The 20,801-nt window shown below is 33.6% G+C and overlaps 1 long non-coding RNA gene across 1 annotated transcript; it reads left to right on the top strand.

The window, feature by feature from the left end:
- Positions 1-1,325: 1,325 nt before the first annotated feature.
- Positions 1,326-18,420, top strand: LOC118192910 (uncharacterized). The gene is made up of 3 exons (XR_004758849.2): positions 1,326-1,505; positions 6,886-6,974; positions 18,136-18,420. It is a non-coding gene; the product is annotated as an uncharacterized LOC118192910 (long non-coding RNA).
- Positions 18,421-20,801: the final 2,381 nt, after the last annotated feature.

The raw sequence follows: 20,801 nt of genomic DNA, 5'->3' as shown, positions 1-20,801 counted from the left end.
CTGTGTAAACGCAATTTGGAAAGAACTTTTGCTCCAACTTCCAGATTCTTCTAGAGGCATAACAGCAAGCAATAGAAGCAATAGAAAAAGCATTTTATATTTACATGGAGAGACAGGTCAGAGAAATTACTGAAGAAGATTTCATGATCGTTTTGATGCATATGAAATGGAAAAAGGTGAGAAAGAAGTAAATAAAGGGAGTCAACTATCTAAAGAAATTCTGACGATCTTGAAAATCATTTTGTGTGGTAACGCTGTAATTGGGAAGGAGAGCAGAAAATGAAGAACAAAATGACGTTATTTAAATTCCTGATTAACTCTTAGTACCCATTCTAAGTGACTATATAAATAAATAAATAAATAAAAACAAAGACCATGAAAAATATTTCTGGTTGTTTCTTCATCTAAGGGTGCTTATTTTAGATTATATTGTGATAACCGATATGCTATATTAATTGTGATAATTGACATGCTATATTAATTGTGATAATTATCATGTGCTGAAGAATCAGATTAGCTTGTGATAACTGATATATCCCAGAGCATCTCAACTTATCACTAGTTGGCCCCCCTTGCTCCTTAGGATGCCTCTTTGTTTCTTAGGATGAGATTCAACCAAAACTTCAATAACTTTACATATGATCACTACTGCTATGCTAGTAATACTTTACTGGGGCATACAAAGGCAACACTGTCGCCGGATTGTTACTTAAACACAAGAACTCAGCGAATAGTCGCTACTTAGTTCTTCAGTATTTTATCATCTAAAGAACTTTTATTTAGCTGGGATATTACAAAAAGTAATAATATTTCTAAGATTCAAGCAATATACCGCTTTGTGAAGCGCAAGCAAAAATTAATTTGATATTATAAGTTATTAAAAATGCCAGTTTCTCACGATAAAAGATAATGTTTTAACTCACTGGAAGTTTATTAATACATTATTGTTTAATAAAATTTTGAAACCTTTTTTTAGTAGCTAAACGTTTTAATATTTAATTTGGAAACATGGTTAGTATATATAGTTACAGTTAAAATCTATACCAAATGTGTTTATTAGAGTTCTATATTTGCTGAAGAAAAGAGAAAGAAAGAAGAGGTAAACTTAAATTAGCGTCTGCTTTATTGGTTTCTCTGCGTAATATTCGAAGTTACAGCTTTTCAGGAAACAAATTTAGAAGTAGGAAAGTCTAGTTACAATTAAATTTCTGGAATTCAATTGTTATTTTTATTTGTAATCTTAACGAAACACCTGATAAAAAAGCAAACAATCCACGAGTATTTATCTCGGATTCACCTGCTACCAATCAAAACTTGAGTATACATATTCTGCGCGCGTTGTTATCCTCCAATATGAATACCGCAGCAGTTCTGCATTTGCTTAATATTTGCTTAAAATCATTATCTATTTCAGTCTTCCAATCGAGAATATCGAAGAGGCATCACAATATAAGTATATCAGGTTTATACAGTGTTTATTCTTATGCCTCTGGTTGTTGTGTAGGGTAAGTATGATTTTCATATTTTTAGTTTAACTATTTTATTCCTAAAAATATATCAGAAAAACATATCAAACTGAAATTTCCAAACGATCTAAATCCTTTTTTTCCTTGCTTAAAGACAACAACCATAAATTCTTTTTACTAATCAGTTGCAACTTATTACTATTGAAACCCAGGTAAGAAACACAATCGAGAATTTATACTCTAACCCGAATTCTTATGAGATCAATAATAGTATTATACTGTCTAGCTTTATAAAAGTATGATTTTAGTGATGAGGTTATGATATAATGTCCTGTTTATCTAAAACAATGGTTACCATTTGGTTCGCTATAATCGCTAATGGTTTGTCCTTCTTTCCTCATTCTTAGTTCCCATTTCTTAGACAGTTAACGAACAGATTAGACCCCAAAAATATTTTTTCATTATTTAAGAATCAAGAAAACTATATTGAGCATTCCTAGAGTTTCAGTGACAAGAAAGTTCTCCAATCCCCGAACTTCAACTTTTTATGGAAAAGATACAACTGCTTTTATATGTTCTGCAAGAACGATATCGATAAATGACAAAATTTTAAATCTGAAGTTTTGTTCACCAAATTCAGCTTCTTTTTTAACAAATTGGCACGGATTTTGAAATTTAGGAAAGTTTCAAAATAGTACTGAAGCGTCAAATATACATACTTAATTACATTTACATACTTAATTGTCTTTTTACACTGAATTAGCCATTAGTTTTAATACTATATATTTCTAGATGAACAGAATTCAGTCGCGATGTTTGGTATATTGTTTTATTGCAATAAATTGACTTCCTTAATAAAAAAGCTTGATGAAATTTAACTCTACACTTTGAAGTAAAATCATCTAACTGTTTATCCATTAGTGGATTAGTGATAGTGTATTAGTTTACTGTACATACATTTTCATGAAAGCATAGGACTGTTGAAGTTAAATTTCACTAGATGCATTAAATGAAGTTATTTAATACAATTCTTTAATTGACGTTTTCATTCATCTTGGCAAAGGCAGCTGTTATAAAACATAATATTGCTTTTTATAATTTCTTCTCTACGCCAGAACTATGCTATGCAATTAATTCATAATCAGCGTAATGATCTTCACTCACAATACGTTTTATTTACACAACGTGAAGATGACTAGCATAAGACATATTTCTACACTAAGAAGATTTTCAGAATTACCTGATTTCTGGATACGTATTTCAAAGATTAAATAATTTTTAAATTTCATTTTCAAAGATTTCTTTCTATTTAGGTGTCTATTTAGTTTCTATTTAATTATCGATTTTCCATTTACTTACCAAAAAAAAAAAAAAAACACTTTTATTTTTGTATCGTGTAGAATATGTTATTTGTGTAGAATATTTTATTTTTGTATAGTTTTGTAGAAATGTGAACAAACTCTGAAATGCACTCGTGTATGAAAATATTCTCTTAGTGAAAATTCGAAGTTGTAATAACTTCTTGATAGTGTATGAATTAATGTACTTTGTTACTAATAATTAACATGGATGAAAGTTTTGCTATCATTGTTATCATTGATTACACATTCATATCCATGCTTCTCTTGCTTGCTATCATTGTTAGCATTAACTACCTATTTATATCCCTGCTTCTCTTCAACCTTCTCTTACAGCCCATCATGGCTTAAGGCTACCAAAATTAGTAATTTATCTTGCTTTTAGTTCTCTGTGACTGAAAGGTCTGTTTGCAGGGATATTTTGCAAGTCATTTTAAATATAACGCAATTGTTTGCCACATTCCCTACAAAGGGCTCCATAAAGACGTAATACGTTTTAGCAAACACCCATCAGCGTCTCAGCCGGGATAATTGATTGGCGTTCAAATCCCAACGCAAGGATGGCTGCATGAGAATTTTCGTGGTTTTCTTATATGTAATATAAATACGAGCTAGTCTTCGGGGAAGGTAATCCTCAGCCCTCGTTTGTTTTGCTGTCGTCCAAATAATCCAATCTAATCACGTCTGGGTGGGATTAGAGTTCTGTCATAGTTGATCAGTTAATCACATTTGATTTTTAAATAGATGTGGATGACAGACTTATGAGACAGTATAACTCTGACAAGATCAGAAGAATTTATAACTTCTAGCTTATTTGAATCTTATCAAATTATTTCCCAATGATTCAATTAAAACCATCTGAAGTGCCTACCACTTAGTAGACAGTCAGAATTTAACCTCTAGTCGGTCACTCAGACTATGAAAGTTCATTTAGTTGATGGTAAAATAAAATTTAAATGATAAGGATATATATATATTAAAATTATTAAATAAATAATATTTAATATTAATAATAATATCCAACAAACATTTCTAGAGCTATTATTAAAACGTTTTTTAATAAATTAGTTTCCTTAAAATATTTCACATTTCTTCACCATGTTCCTTTTGATTTTATAAAGTTTTTTAGAGCAATAAATATGAATTATTGATTTATAAATGTTTTAGAACAATAACCATAAAACATTCTGTCTACTTATTCTTTGGTTGGAGATATATTCATTTATAAAATTTCGTTTAGTTATCTAATGGGTTTTCTGGTTTTTTACTTGAGAATTCGTCTTATAATATTTATAACGTTTACTTATTTATTACATAGTTGCCCAGAAGATTAGCTATGACGCCATTAGATCTCTAGCCTTCCAATATTGCTGAGCTTTACAGTTTAAAAACACATGTGCAGAGCACCAGTCGAGATGAGTAGAATAAAAAAATTGATGTTGTGCGCACAGAGGACATGAGGGAGAGTCACAAAACCCAAGCCAATGCAAGCATGCGGGCAAACAATCATGGCCTGTATATTTATAATGTTAATATCTGGAATTATTTATTTTAGGCTTCACTTCGAGTAGATTATATCTTTAGTATCGAGTAGTATTATTCTGTCGACCGTTGGTGGAAATATCAGGAACGGTCATCAATCAGTAATCGTTACTGCGGAATTCTAAAGCACACAGTCATCCATAATTAGCTATAAATATCATCACATAACCGGTCAACGGGATAATACATGAATGCTTTTTTAATTTTAATTAAATTAAAATTAATTGACACTTTCTTTTAATTTTCATTTTCAATTATTTCAAGAAGTTACAGTCATCTAGGTGTATTTCAGAGATGTGGCTTCGTTGGAAATTCTTCGGCTGCTCCTTGAAAAAGACCAAGGCATTTTCAGTAATTTTATATGTTTGCATCAATTTTAGGTGCATATGTATTATTTCGTCGAAGGTGCAAATTGGCAACTATCAAGCCACGAAAGTTAACGGAGATTCCATCTAAATCGTACCAGTCGTTCTCGAGGAAGTTTCGCGAAAGTGATTCTTCCTTATTTAATAAAAATTGGTTTTAGACCCACTTGGGAAAAAAATCTTTCGTCAATTTCCACTGTCTGTTAGGCAATCCAATTTGACCGAAAGCTTTGTTCAGGACTCTAGGAGTACGAACTTCTCGAAGGTAATTTTTCCAGTTTTGTTCCGTTTAGTCGGCCATATTCAGCTCACCATATCGCATCCACTACAACCATATCCTTTTTATGGTAGAACCACATAACTTTGAAAATAATCTACGTTTTCTGTCCTGAAAAAGGTAGATCTCAAATCTTAATTTTGTTTCAAAATGAAACTAAAACTACAGCAGTGACAGTTTTTATTTATATCTTAGTTCATAAAAAACAAAACGCGGCTTATCAAGAATCAGTCGGGGTTACGTCAAACGAAAACGAAAGTGCAGATATTACCAGTGGGTTGGTACGTCCCATTAGAACATAACGTGTGCTAAATCGCGCTGCTTGGCGACAGTTTAACGGTCAACGGAATAATACGCAAATAATAAATAATATTACAACTGTCGATTCGTAGCCACTCTTATAATGGCAGTCATATTGTCAGATTCCAAAAGTGCGCTTTAAAGCCTTCTGAATAGTCAAGGCCTACAGTCTGAAAGAGAACAGAATTTTTTTCCAATGGATTCCAACCTACTGTCTAATTATGGGCAACGAAAAAGGTGATATATTGGCTAAGGAACTTTGATAAATCAACGAATTAATCGCCCATTTTCTTTTCATACGACTAAATTGTTTGTTAACCTGACTCTTAAGATAATTCTTAAACAGGATATGATTCAACGTGTTTATGGATAAGAGATGGAGGATTCTGGAGGAACCATTCTCAGTTTTCTGAAAAAGAGAGCGGTGGCTCTATTTAGACATTCTGGACATGACTGACTGTTTGCGAGACCATCTCTGCAGAATTGGAGTGATGAATTCCCCAAACTGTGTTTTGTGTGACTCCGATCCACCTATGATTTTTGAACATTTGAAAATTTGTGCTGCATATTCTCGGTGTAAGGACATTGTTAAAACGTACTGGAGAACTCGTGAACTGATGGCTTAGGTGCTAATGTTTGGCATTTGTAAAATAAATAAATTATGTTATACTATTTTATTCAGGTATTTATGCTTCATGTGTGTACTTATTGTTATAAATTCCTTCCTGATCTAATTTTGATTTAATTATTATCTATTGATTATATATGTACTACGACCTAAAAGTTGCGTTGAAACTTGAAGACAATAAACGCAAATTATAATCATAGAACTCACTATATAACTTGAACGTGTTCGGAATTTTATTAAATGGACAAAGTTTTAATATACAACACTCTGCACGAAAGGCAAATTAGTGAACATCAAATCTTTAAAATGTTATATTAATGAATGAAAATTATAATTATATGTATTCGAAAGTTGGCTACAGTGTTTATTTATTAATATACTGTTAACTACTGCATAACATGTAAAATAATGAATTGCACGTAATAAAAAGTTTAAAATCACCAAATTTAAAGTCTGAAATGCTAAAATGGAAATTTATCAATCCTAATTAGACAACCATATTATTCATAATTCAATTTTGCTTGATTTTATGTTATTCACTTGTTCATATTTCCAAGTGTAATCAGTAAATAAATCTATTCATTAATATAATCAATATTAAGGCACTAAGATTATTATCAATTTAATTACTTAATTTTATATAATCTTCATATAAGGCACTAAGATTATATCGATTCATTAATATAATCTTAGTGCACTAAGATTATATGAATTCTTATATAATATTGATATAACCTTAGTGCCAGATAAAAATTGAACACTGATGCAATTACTTTTGATGCTGGCAAAATCAGCTACTCAGTCTTTTGAGTTCCACTTATCACGTTACCAATACTGGTTGTATTTACACATGGTATGAATTTCTGTATAAGTTTATTTTGAAATTCTTTCTATAATTAATTCATTGTAGAATTCGCTGATTCTATTTTCATTTTCATGTGTTTCTTAGATATTGGTAAAGGTACTACGGTACAGAAAGAAGCGAGTGTGTTTGCCTCAAGATGTCTAACTAAAAGAGAACAGAATCTGCAATTATTGGTAAAATCGACAGTTTTCTAGAGCCATCTTAACAGAATACTTTGTTTTGTTGAAGGAGTATGAAATCGTGATCTGTTGCATAATATTTATTTTCAGGTTAAAATAAAATCAGTTATTATTTAAATGCATTCTTTATTCTCTCAAACGTTTTTACAACATAGTTTTATATATTCAGCGACTTAGAAATATCAAGCTAGTATACATGCAGTTTCAAAATTATATGCTGGTGAATTGTTTAGTAGTTTACAATTTATGTGTATAAATAATTTAGGAATATACACAGGTGTTTCATCAAATCGGTTACAAACTTTCAGGGGAGATTAAGTACACATCTCCGGCTCATGGGAGATCTGATGCTTTGGAAAATACCGGGCGTGTGCCGGACTGACTGACAGCCAGGACTGATGGCCCGTTCCAACAGCTGCCACGATGCGTGCAAAAAATTCTTCAGCGCTGTTAACGGGTTATGTTAACAGGTATCTTGATGCATCCCCAGAAGAAGTAGTCAAGCACGTGATGTCTGGCGATCTTGCTGACCAACGCACCAGACCACCTCTGCCGATCCAATATTGAGGATACATTGCATTCAGGCGGAGACGCCCATCAAGGCTGTAATGTGAAAGGGCTACATCATGCTGAAACCATAACAAGCACGTTCGTGTCCTTCCTTGTGTTTTGTGTCGTCACTATCGCTCCAGGAAATCACTTCCAACCATGCAATGTTATGTGTTTTCCCTTCTCCAGGTGTACTATATCTCTCCTGAAAGTTTGTAACAGATTTGTTGAAACACTGTAGAAGTGAAATTAAAGAAAAAACGCCTATTAAAATACGGTCTCTGGTGCTACAAATAATATAACAGACGTATCTTCTGAAATATAATGTTAAATCGAACTTGAATAATGTAAGTAATTTCGGAAATTCTCAGAAGCTTTAACGTATGTTAATATTAACTAGAAATAGGATTATCTTGAATATTTATGATTTTACCACTTGCGCAAATATTTTTACACAGCTTTTACGTTTCTTTTTTGGGGAAAGGACTTTTTTATAATATTATCATTTTGTTTCCCATCTGCATACTCGAATGTTTTTATCACGCATTTCTTACACAAGACTTCGGATAATTTGCACTAATGTAATTGATTGTTACTCCTTTTCGCTTAATTAAGTATGATTTCTAAACTTAATTAAGTAGATACGATATATTTATTATGTAAAGCTATTAGCCATAGCTAGACCATCAGAAATGTGGTTGAGAGGTTTATTTCAATAGCTTTCCAGCTGTTTTCTGATGACAACGACAAAGCCAAATCAACCTTTATTCTCAGTATATATATTGTTTTATTGTCAGTATATATCTAATTTTGATTCAGTATTGTCTCACTTTTAGTATATATCTAATTTTGACCTTGAAAATTTAATTATTTAGTGCCGCATTGGTGTGCTGATTCAGTACCAAAAGCAAAAAAGTGTTTATTTTCTCACCGTTCTTCTGTAATTATATTTGTACATTTTCATTTCTTTATAACAATGTTTGAGCCATGAAAAGAAAGACACTCTAGCAGCAGAGAAAAGGACATAAGATATTAATTAAATTAATGATGAAAATTATGATTAATATATGTTTTAATTCATACTTACATCATTTTAGTAATCATTTGGTTAACATTTAATCATGTTAACTAAATGATGTTAAGCTACAATGTTACACTACAAAGGCATACTGGAAAGAGGGAGAGAATACCTTATTATGTGTGTGCCTTTGTAGTGTAACTCTCTCTCTCCACGTATTCAAGAGGTCCAGGTTCTAGTCCCAGCGAGGGCACTGCACATTTTTCCCCTCTCCAGCATCCAAAAATAACCTAATGACTCTACAATGGCGCCAGAATTTAAAGGTGATGGAAAATAAATCGTCACCCCTATTTATTTGGCGATTGAGTCCCCTTATTCCCCAGTAACCCTTTAAAAGGGTGAGTATATAAGGTTTTTTTTCTCTCTCGTTTCAGCATACCTTCGTGGTGTAATTGTAGCACACTCTGCGCATATTCGAGAAGTCCAGGTTCGAGTCCCGGCGAGGGCACTGCACGTTTTTCACGGCTCCAGCATCCAGTAAAAAACCTAATGACTGTACTATCAGGACTTGTGTTCCTCTTGACTTGCTTTGGAAACATGAACTGTCCTGACTCGGAACAGGGAGCTTACTCAAGCTATGTTCAATAAATTGTGAAGTAGACAATACACACAGGAAGGGTATACGAAACACTTTATTTTTCTATCTTTACAGAGATTTCTGGAACTTCGGAATACAGAGATCAACCACTTGTGGTCTGAACGTAAGAATATAAAAATACTAACTAAACCTCTAACTAAAACTAACTTTGGATTAATATACAAGTGCCTAACTTTAAGATTGACCGTTATTTAACAAAATCCGTATGTAGTACAGAGAGCTGCTAAAACTAAGATACGTTTGAAATTATCAAGAGGACTAAACCTCTGGCCTTGAAGGCAACCAGCAACCGAGTAAAACTACTATGGCAAGCGGCCTGCTTCTAATAACTCCTTCCTCTCTCTTGCTTGGCAACATAAATAAGTTAAAGCTTTTAATTCTGGCCGGAAGTAGAAAATAAGAAGTGATAGTAAAGATTTAAAATAAAATAAACGTTAGTAAAACTTAGGATCTTTACAGTACAACATTTTAAAATACTAAAATGAAATTCTTTATTATAAAGAAGAAACGGATAAAGAAAGGAAATGATACAGAAATTATTAAAAAGATTTTTTTACTAAAACACTTTTTACCATTATGTGGGTACATATTTATTACAGATTAATAATTAACAAACTCACATAGAATGATATCGCTCAGAATGATATCTATAAGCTCCTATTCGGGTTTGCACCTGCAAGTCTGTGTGATCATCAAAAGTCAATAATTTCTTTGCAGTTCCAATAGTTTCATTTCATTAATAAATGCATAATGGAAATTCAGCTTTGTCCTATTAGCGCAGATAAAATTATCTAAATGAACCTGAAATATATGAGAAAAATAATACAATAGTAAAATAAATCGAGGTTTTAAATGTAAAACTTTTTAATCTCGAAACATCGCCTCAAATTTCTACATAGTTATATAATACATTTATTTTATATTTACTTATTTCTTCCCCCATATTATCGCTATTATTGCTTTAATCCATTCACCAAACGCTTTCTTTGAATGATATTTGCTACATTTTTTTGTAAGATAATGTATATTTGATAAAAATCAAAGAGAAGTAAGAAATAATAATTACATATTACAGCTTAAATATATGTCAGTTACTGTAACGTGAACTTTGACAGTTTTGTTATACAGTAAAATGTCTGAATTTATCGGTAAGAGAATTAATTAGAGTAATTGTAATAATTAAAAACTAGAATTATTCTAGTGTAATTTTTTTCTTTATTCTTCGATTTAATAGGGAATTTTTATTTCACTAAATTAGTATCTGAAATCCAGTACTTCAATGCTATTTTTTGCTTGTTAATTGGAAAATTGTTAAAATAAGGAAATAGTTCGTGTGTGTAAAATCAGGAAGGTTGCCAAGATTTTTTCTACGCCATTTTCAAATTACGGGAAAGCAGTAGAATGTTCTCGAACGTTGCTTTTTTGTTTCTTATCTTGCGTGGTGTCTTACGTGCATGATTCTCCTTCAGTGGAGAACAAGGGTTAATGTTTGGTTACGCGAAAAGGTCAACGGGTTTGGCGCTGGCTGTGTCTAATTTCAGCTTCTGGGATTGCTGGCCGCGTTTGAGTAAAGGGTTTTTTTTAACTGATTTGGCTAAAAAATTTTATTTTGTTGTTTGAAAATTTTGGTATCTTGGTGATTTTTCGTTATCGGGCGAAAGACTTGGTGCTCTCAACACTTTTCAACTATTCTTGATCAGGGTAAGACCATTTCTGGGTTCTTGGTGATCTGGTCTTTTTACGTTTTGCTTATTACTAGCAAATATGGCTCAACGAAAATGCCTTCTTAATGTCGATGGCTGTACTCCTAGCAGCAATCCATCAGCAACTAAGCTAAAAGGCGTGAAACTGTGCAGTACGTTTTAAGATTATCCGAGGTTACTATCAACATAAATGCTTTTATGCTTTACTTTCCATAACGTTATCCATTCACTGTGACGCTACATTTTATGAAGTTGATAGGAGTCCTACCGATCAAAGCAGAATCTCAAAATTATCTTCCACACATATGTGTGATTTACTTGTATTTCTGCGTGGACGGGTCTCTGAATTTTACGGCTGGAGAGACTGACGACTTAACAACGACTCAAAATGATGACAGCACATCTCGTCGCCGGTGACTACTTGTAATAACAAGTTATCCTTATGTGTGTGGTGTATTACTTCATACGTAGCCATACGACATACTTCTGGAACTCAGTCAAACGGTCAAATTGTGAAACATCCATTAGGCATTCACTTTATTGAAAGTAAATTTACCCTTTCATGACCATTCTCAAAACTCTTGCAGAAAACATCAGCACTTTCCTCTAATCTAACAAATTGCTCTGGCTGAAATAGTGGGTGATGTTCATTTGTTTTCTTCGTACATCCTTACTATCAATCTCAAAGAATTTCACGGGACCACGCCTTCTACCGTTAGGAAAAAAACTGTAATACCTACCGTTATTCTTGTTTGGACGCTTCTGTGTCTTATTTTTAAGCCGCATAAAACGTCAAGACCGTTGTGGATGGTGCCTACTATTGGTTTTAAAAAGATAGATTTTTTATCAAACTTGTTTACTAGACTTATAAGTATCTTAAGTTTTACTAACGTTTATGTTATTTTAAAACTTTACTGTCCTCTCTTATTTTCCACTTCCGGCCAGAATAAACGCTTTAGTTATACTATTATACGAATTGTGCTTGCAGATTCTGACGCGTCACAAAAACTATGCAGATAGATGTGGTTAGACGCAATTTGAAGCCATCTCTCGAAATTTTAACATTTCTGAGAACCTTAAGATCTTTTTGCAGTCGCTGCAACTTTTCTTCCCATTCTTTAGGCAGTTGGGTATCCCAGTCAAGTTTTAAAAGCCATAACTGCTGATAAAACATTTTCAACTTGACTGTACATGGCGATAGCAAACCAAGAGGATCAAAGATTTTAGATGTTGAGAAATGAATCTTCTTTTAGTAATTTCAATCCCGAAATCCATAGAAATGTTAAATAAAAATACGTCTTCTGTAGAGTTCCAAAGGAGCCCTAAAGTTTTAGCACAATCATCAGAGGGAACTTCCAGGTCACTTTTCTTCCTGGTTATCAATACATAAATTTTTGAGAAGCTTAGGACAGTTTGATCTCCATTTCCTTAAATTGAATCCATGTTTCTCTAACAACTGTGAAAGCTTAGAGCATAGGTCAACTGCTTCCTCTAAACTGTGTGATCCAGATAAATAATCATCTACATAGAAATCATTTTTAAGAATGGAAGATACATGAGGATGATACTGTGCTGCATCCAAAGCAATTTGCTACAAATAGCGTGTCGCTAAAAATGGGGCAGATGCAGTGCCATAAGTAACTGTACATAATTTATATGTCTGCATTTTTGAACTAACAGATTCTCTACAAATAATTCTTTGTAAATGTTGATCCTCATTATCTACTGAAATCTGGCGGTACATTTTTCTATATCAGCAGAAAAAGCTGTTTTATATATACGAAAGTTGAACAATATTGAAACTATATCTCATTGTAGTGTTGCACTTACCCCTAAAACATAATTCAAAGAAACTGAATTTTTAGGCTTACATGATCCGTCAAATACTACACGAAGTTTAGTGGTAGAGCTACTCGTTTAACAACAGCATCATATGGTAGATATTATTTTCATCAGTCTGAACAGCTGCAGTCATAAGATTTAAAGTTTCATATTCTTGCTTGAACTCCTTGTATTGCCTACCAAGTTCTTTATCTAAATCAAATTTTCTTTCTATGGATAGAAGACGGGGAAATAGCCAAAGGTCTCGAGTCACCTAACTCGTCAGCTTTACTGAAAATGGGCAGTCGAACAACAAATCTGCCGTTTCCTTTACTCGATAGTTTTCCTTAAAATGCTTCTCACAAAACTTTTCTTTAACTGTTGACTTCTGATTTTGGAACGTTAATTCTTCCAACTCCCCAAAACGCTTAAGTGTTGCATCGACGTTATCCTCAATATGTAAACTAATGCGATTAACACTAATGGGATGCGGAGTATTGCTTTCTGATTTAATTTTGCCCGATACAACCCAACCAAAAATAGTATTTTGCGCGATTACATTTTTATAGCCAACAATCTGCCCTGGCTGAAGCAGAGATAAAAAATAGTCAGCTCCAATTATCATGTCTATTTGTTTAGGCGTACTGAAATTCGGATTTGCAAGATTAATTGAATTCAAATAATGAAGGTCTTTGCTGTCAATCTTTACTGAAGGAAAATGAGAAGTTAATTTTTTAAGAATATATGCTTGTATTAAAACAACATTTTTTTCCAACTCAGATTTCGGAAACAACTTTACATTTACATCAGCGTGAGTCAAAGTTGCTTCAGAATCACCAAGTCCCTTTATGCAAATACGGGCATTTTGTCTGCGTATAATTAACAGTCGAATAAATGAACACTTCCACTGTCGAAAAAATTATACATTCGTGACCTTGACCACCAGAATTGTCAATTATTACTGCCGTTGTTGGTAAAAATGAAGTACACTGACCCTGAATAGAAAAACTAGAAATATTAGTTTGTTCGCCTGAGTTACAAATTTTTTCATCACACGAAGATGAATTTGACACCACTACTAATATCTTCATGCAGTAAAGTAAGGTGTTTTGCTTTACAAATAGAATACAAATTCTGCGATAAACAACATTTTACTTGATTTTAATTTTACCCAAAACAATTGAAGCATAATAAATGCTTCCGCATAATAAATTTTACCTAAAACAATTGAAGCATAATAAATTCTTCCGGATGATATTTTTCCTATTCGTACTATCTGCACCTTTAAATTTATAACACTTTGATAAAGTATGAGAATCATTGCAGTGCTGACATTTTAGAACAGAATGTTTATTATCATATGAAGCATTCTTCGAAACAGAGCACTGATTTTTATGCGATACTCGCTTCTCAGTATTATGAGTATTTAACATTTCGAATGAAACACATCTTGAGTTTAAGAATTCCAAAAAACATTCTAAGGATCTAAGGTAGGAAATTCTTCTTCACCAATTTTTTGTGACAATCAATTTGTCCCAAGCCTCATTGTATGTAGTTTCGGAAATCGGAATGTGCTTAATAATAGCAGCTGATTCGTCCGTTAAAAGGCCTATCAAATATTGCAATTTCTGAATTTTCGCTAATGACGGATTGGTATGAACTGTCGCCATGTACAGGTCTTTAAAATTAAGCCAATCAGTATATTTACCATTGAAACTCAGAATGTTTAAACGAGGAAGTTTAAAACTAGCCTCAACTGCAGTGGGATTTGAAATCAAAACATTTCTGGCCGTTGACGATTCATTGATACATTACTTTCGTTTCAAAATATTTAGCTTCGAATTCAGCAATTTCAGAAGTTTCTTCGCGTAAAGCAGCATCATGTGGGTCAAATTCTTTAAATATTTGTTAAATTCTTTCTAATCGCGCTTTTAATTCCGTTTGACTTAACTGATTAGTGAAGCCGCGTTAAGAAAGATTTCGTTCGTCCTCTTAATCTTATAAGATCAGCTTCACTTAATTCTGTCATTATTACCATGAATAATGATTAATAAGCACAAATAACTTGAACAAGATACTTAACCAGCAAAAAATATTTCCACTTATCTTTCTAACGTCACGCAGACGATTCGCAGTAGTAGTACTTAAAAGTTCGTTAAATACATATACTAAAGCATATAATTATAACATATTAAATATCATTAAATGCCTCACCTGGGGAAACAAATAGTTCCCTTGAACTAAAAAGCATCAGCTTTGTATAAAAACTTTATTGATATTCTAAAACATGAAATATTTAAGAGAAAAATTGCTTGCAGCACAGTGCGGCTAAGAACGCTATTCTACTGATACATAAACATAAACAACCGTTGCCATTCACACAAACTCGATAGTAAAATAAAGCATGTTGCCAGTAACAAGATTATTGTAAAAATCATAATGTTACGTAATTTCTATTCTTCTGACATGAGTTGTTGCGTTATTTTCTTCCTTCACGTTCGTACGGGGTTCGTAGATTTGGAGTAAATAACGACGACACTTGATGAAGTATCGAAACACACTTTATTTGGCCAATGTTAATCAGGACAGCTCTAATAACACTTTTTACAGTCGTCGAAGATCTACTATAAACACGCTAAAACAATCAGCGACACAGCCTTCACACTATCAGGCAATAACGGTGGAGATAGCTTCCTGCAAAGCACCCGACTCTGCTTTCCGGAGTACAGCTCCCGGCTCTGCTTGGTCGTTCTCGGAACTCCACGTACTCCGCCATGCACTCGACGACACACAGAGCACGCTCCCGACTTTCGGTTCAGTCGTTTCCGGAGCTCAACACGCTCTCTCGATGATGCACTAACCGCGATACTCTACGAGACTCTTTCGGTGCACTCGATGACCCACTCGGCACTCGCTACCCGGCTGTCAACTCGATCGCCTCCGCACGGATTGACTCGCTAGACGAGACACACTCACTCCATAAGAGACGCACACTTCCTCTCGATGAAGCACACTTCCTGACTGAAATCGAAATCGAGTCAATGGCTAGGCGGCAATTAGTAGCCAACCGCTACTTTAACCGTCTCTGTTGGTAAATTGCCCTAAGGCGTTGGTACTTAAGTTTTTAATTAAGGCGATTTATGCCGCGCCAACTAGGCGAAACTTGTCAAATTTTGTGAAATGTAGGTGGAGTGGAGGGAGATGATTGGCAAGAGCCTGTCACGTGGGTGGTCACCCACCCAAGTTCAGAGTTCCTGACTGCAGACCAGCACGGCTTATATATCTTTCGGCTTGTGTTCGGGAACATTCTGGACTAAACCGGTAAGAACTTCCAGAAGGTTCTCCAACCGTCCATGGTATATCGCCAATTTTGTCGCCACATTTGGGTTGCCACTAAATGTGGCAACCCTTCCCTCCTTGGATTTTATGGCAACCCTAAAACTGCTTTGCGGGGAAGCCATCTCACCGCGCCTTTACATTTCGTAACAATAACATAAAATTAAACAGTTAGAAAATAAATAAGGCAAAAGAAAAAAGAATAAATGCAAATATTAAATGTACAGCCAGCAATTACAAAACTTGATATGTTTTTAACTTTATTTGCTATGTATTTTTTTACTTTTTCGAATCCTTCAAACGAAAATGGGATAATTTCTAAAATTACAGACTGAATTTAGAAAGAGTTAAAATTTGCATCTTGCTAAAAGATGCACAAAACATGTCTGTAAATACGTTATATCCTCTTTTAAACTATAATTCTTGCCCATTTTCCTTATAATTCTTTCTCCTCGGGTTGTAATCAACATTTTTCCTTCATTCTCATGAACAGCAAAACTAATTACCATGAAATTACAAAATAAAAGAACGCTGATGCTAATTAGTTAAGCAAATGTTTGTTGAAGATTTTAGAGAAACAACGGGCTGAAATAGTACTTTATATTTTGACTTAAATTTAATAATTCGATTAATGTCACCTAAATCATTTCAGTACATAGAAAGGTATTTTATGAAATGTTGCGCCATTTTTTAATTAGAATATTTTTCAATAAAGCCATGTTGATTTGTGAAAGGAGATTACACCTAATAATTATTATTATAACCCAGCTATACATGATCATGTGAACATACTTATTAAAATTTTAGAACTAACATTATCACCTCTGAATGTTTGATTTTTACTTGATGTCTATTGAAAAATTAATGCTATTCTGTTTTCATTTTCAGAAGAGGAAAGGATTGTCTGTGACATCTTTTACAATAGTCTAACTATCTTCATTTTTTTAAACTGTGCTTCCTTTGACCCTAATATTTGCTGCAGAGATCAATGATGCTTCTGTACATTCATGTTAAAATACAATCCTGCAGTTTTAAATGGATAATAATCATGGAGCATTACCTTGATACAATGCAAGAATATAAACAGTACAGATTTTAAACTTCAGTACTGCACATTTATTATGATAAAAGTTTACAAAATTAAAAACAACTGCAGCTCAGATGTGATAATAAATATTTTACACGGATAACGAATTTTTACAGTAAAAAATAATTTAAACATTGTAAGGGATTTGATGAGGTAAAATTAATACACTAAATCCAACATTTTCTCCAAATCCCTTCTCAGCCAATCACTCTACCAGCAACAGATTCTGCTGCAAGGCCAACTATTGGACCTTCTGCTTCTGAGAAGTATGCTGTAATAAAAAAAAACAGGAATGATCAGTTTACCAGGAAATTCGTATACGGTTATAGATAACAATCAGTCTTCAAACAAAATACAACATCTGATCTTATTGTTTCACAAACAACAACAAATAATTAATAAGTGAAGGAACACATGGACTGTATTCCTTCACTTTTATTTCATTACACTAATTATAAATAAGATGTCAGCGATGCGAAATAATTGATACAAAATAAGCGAGCCATTTTACATGGCAAACACAATTCTATCAATCAATTATCTTGTTGCCACACATTAAATTCAAACCTAAAGGAAGAAAAACAAAAGAAATTTACGCTGTTGGCAACAATAAAATGAAGCAAACGATACTCACATAAACAACATCATTTATTTACTCTGTTGTAACCGATTAGAAGCTAATAGCTAAACTAATTAGAGCTAACATTTTAACAGGAATATGAAATTTTAGCCATTCCTTAGAATTTCCGTTCTCCGATGAAAAACAAATATTGTTGTAAACTTATTTAAATGTTTGTCTCGATTTATTTACATTTTATTGCATATTGGTTTTTTATCTGTACATTACTGTGTACTTTGTTTTTGAAAACTTATTATATATGTACATTTTTTAATGTAATTGTATGTAATCTTGCTTCATTTTTATTTCATGCGTTTAAGCTGTAGAGTCAATAGTTTTTTTTTTTTTTTTATTTTTATTTTAGAGATGTTGCCGTGCCTTCGCCAAGACTCGAACCCTGGCATCCAATATCGAATACGCATCCAGTATGCTTCCAGTTACACCACGAAGGCATGCCGAAAGAAGGTAGAAAATTATCTTAAAACGTTTTCCTTTCAAAGGTCAGTCTGGGGACTAAGAGAATCAATCGCCAAATCTTAGTGGTGACGAACTCGGTCACCACTAGGTTACTCGAAATTTGTTTGCTTTAAATGAAAATGCATTTAATATGTGATTTATCTAATTAAAAGCAATGAATATTTTTATAGAATTGGTGGCATAGCAGAGAGCTTTAAGTAAGCTATGAATAATGAAATTTGATAATTTGTTAATTGTTTATTATTGTTTTGGTTTTTAGACTTGAGAATTTATGAAAAATGAATTTAAATAGTGACCACATTTTTCATGTAATTCTATGATCTAGTTTCTTTGACTGGTGTTTAATTGTGTGGCCGTTCCCAACTAGCTAAGAACAAAATAAGATTTGGAACAAAATATGAATTCAAGATTTCACTATTTTAAGAGGTTTCTAATAACTTTCAAGCTTGTATTTTTTTTTAAAATATGGTTGAAGGCAGCAGTTGTAACTGCTTAGCTCTTGTACGCAAATTTTAATTAGGTAATATATCATTTGTACATATGTCGCACAAAGTGCAAAGATGTCATTTATACATATTCTTTAATCACCATCTCATAGTGTTACTGATTACAGTACTGTCGTCCGTCGCCACGGTGGCCGACACGACTCACTTTGTTACTGTTCATTTTGATTTCTAGTCAGTCAGTGTGCCGTTGACCTGCTACAATACTGTGACGGTACTCTTTCTCATCAGTGCGTTGTTTTGTTTGTGAGTGCATTTCGTCGTTAACCACGGCTTCTAAAAGAAAACGTGTTGTGTTATCGTTGGCGAATAAATTAAAAGTTATAAATTAAAAGTAATTATAAATTAAAAGTCATATAAAGAAGTTATGGGTACATTTGGCTAAAATGTACTGTATTGCACAATCAAAGATTTCAAACATTAAAAGAAGCAAACCTACAATTTTAAACTTAGTGTCATTGCTTGAAAACGAAGATGAAAGTTCTTCAAGGAAATCAATGAAGGCAGCAACAAACAAAAAGCCAGCAGATGCTGTTTTCAAGTGGTTTTTGCAGCAACGTTTTATGGTAAACACAATTTCGGGTCTGATTCTTTGTGAAAAATCTAAGATCTTAGCTCAGAAGCTTGGTTGTTCATCCTTTAAAGCAAGCAACGGATGGTTAAGAAATTTTAGTTGTAGGCACGGTGGCCGTGAATCAGATTTAAGTCGTGAGAAGTTATCAGCAGACTCCAAAGCTGCAAAAGATTTTAATAAAAAAATTCTAAATTGTAACAACCTCCTACGAAACTGAGACCGATCTTGTTTGGAGAGCTCTGTCTAAAACTGCTTTAGCATCTAAAAGTGAGTGTAGTGTCCCAGCACATAAAGATAGTAAAAATCGTATTACAGTGTTTCCCTGTGCGAACTCATCGAGAAGCCATTAAATACCTCTTCTGTTGATAGGGAAGTCGAACAGCTCTGGGGAAAAGCTTCCCCTCTTTTATAAAAACCAACCCAAGGCTCTTATGACTGCAGCATTGTTTACCGAGTGGTACGACTAAAGTTTCATCCCTAAAGTGAAAAAGCAGCAAAAATCTCTTGAAAAGAAGGTAGTAAAGTGCTTTTGATTGTTGATAATGCACCAGCTCACCCTACCGGAGAATGTTTGGAAAGAGGGAATAGCCAGTTTACAACAATCTTTTTAAACATCACAAGCTTGTTGCAACCAATGGACCAGTCTGTTATCGAAACCATGAAACGCAATTACAGAAGGAAACTTTTTGTAGAGAGCGAAGACAAAGAAGGTATGTTGGTCAACCACAAAAAAATTAATTTGAAAGACTGCGCTTACACGATGGCGGAAACTTGGAGCTTGGTTCAGTCAGTCACATTAAAACCTACATGCAACAAGTTGAAAGGCACATCAACTGAAGAAGAGGAGGAAAAGGGGAAACAGATGCTGAAGAAAAGGAAAGGAAAGGGAAGAGACAGGAGAAGATGAGGACGACGCGTCACTTGAGGAATTAAGAAACATTCTTTTCAGAATTCCTGGATGCTCAGAAGTTAATGCTGGTGATACAGCAGAATAGATGGTCTGTGATTCGTCAGACCCTGGGTTTCAAACTCTAAATGATGATGAACTTATTGAAAGTGTGAGAGAAGAAACTGTCGAGGAAGAAAATGACCTTAATGTCAAAATTAAAGCAGACGCGGGACTATCAGCTAATGAAGCCTTTGCCGGCCTTGAAACTGCGTGGAAGTGGATGGAGAGGCAACCCGAGTGTGACCACTTGCAATTTCTCACTGTCAAGCGAATGCGCGACTTGGCTGCCTGGAAACGGATGAAGACAGTCAAACAGCTTATTTTGACCGAGATATTCAGCAAGCAATGTCTTTCAGAACTTGTAAGTACTGTACAATACGTACGTAAAAGTGTTGCCTTTTAATTAATTAAAAACCTAAAGAATTTTTTTCTTTAAAAAGGGTTTTTTCTCCTATTTTCAACGTGCAGTAATTAATTAAAGTGTACATCGAACCTTTCTTCTGGAAAAATCCAATTATCCGAATTTT

The sequence above is a fragment of the Stegodyphus dumicola genome, chromosome 2, assembly GCF_044657685.1.
Source record: "Stegodyphus dumicola isolate Sdum_Otavi_A_Nest chromosome 2, ASM4465768v1".
Lineage (NCBI taxonomy): Eukaryota > Metazoa > Arthropoda > Arachnida > Araneae > Eresidae > Stegodyphus > Stegodyphus dumicola.
This window is presented reverse-complemented; position numbering and strand designations above follow the sequence as displayed.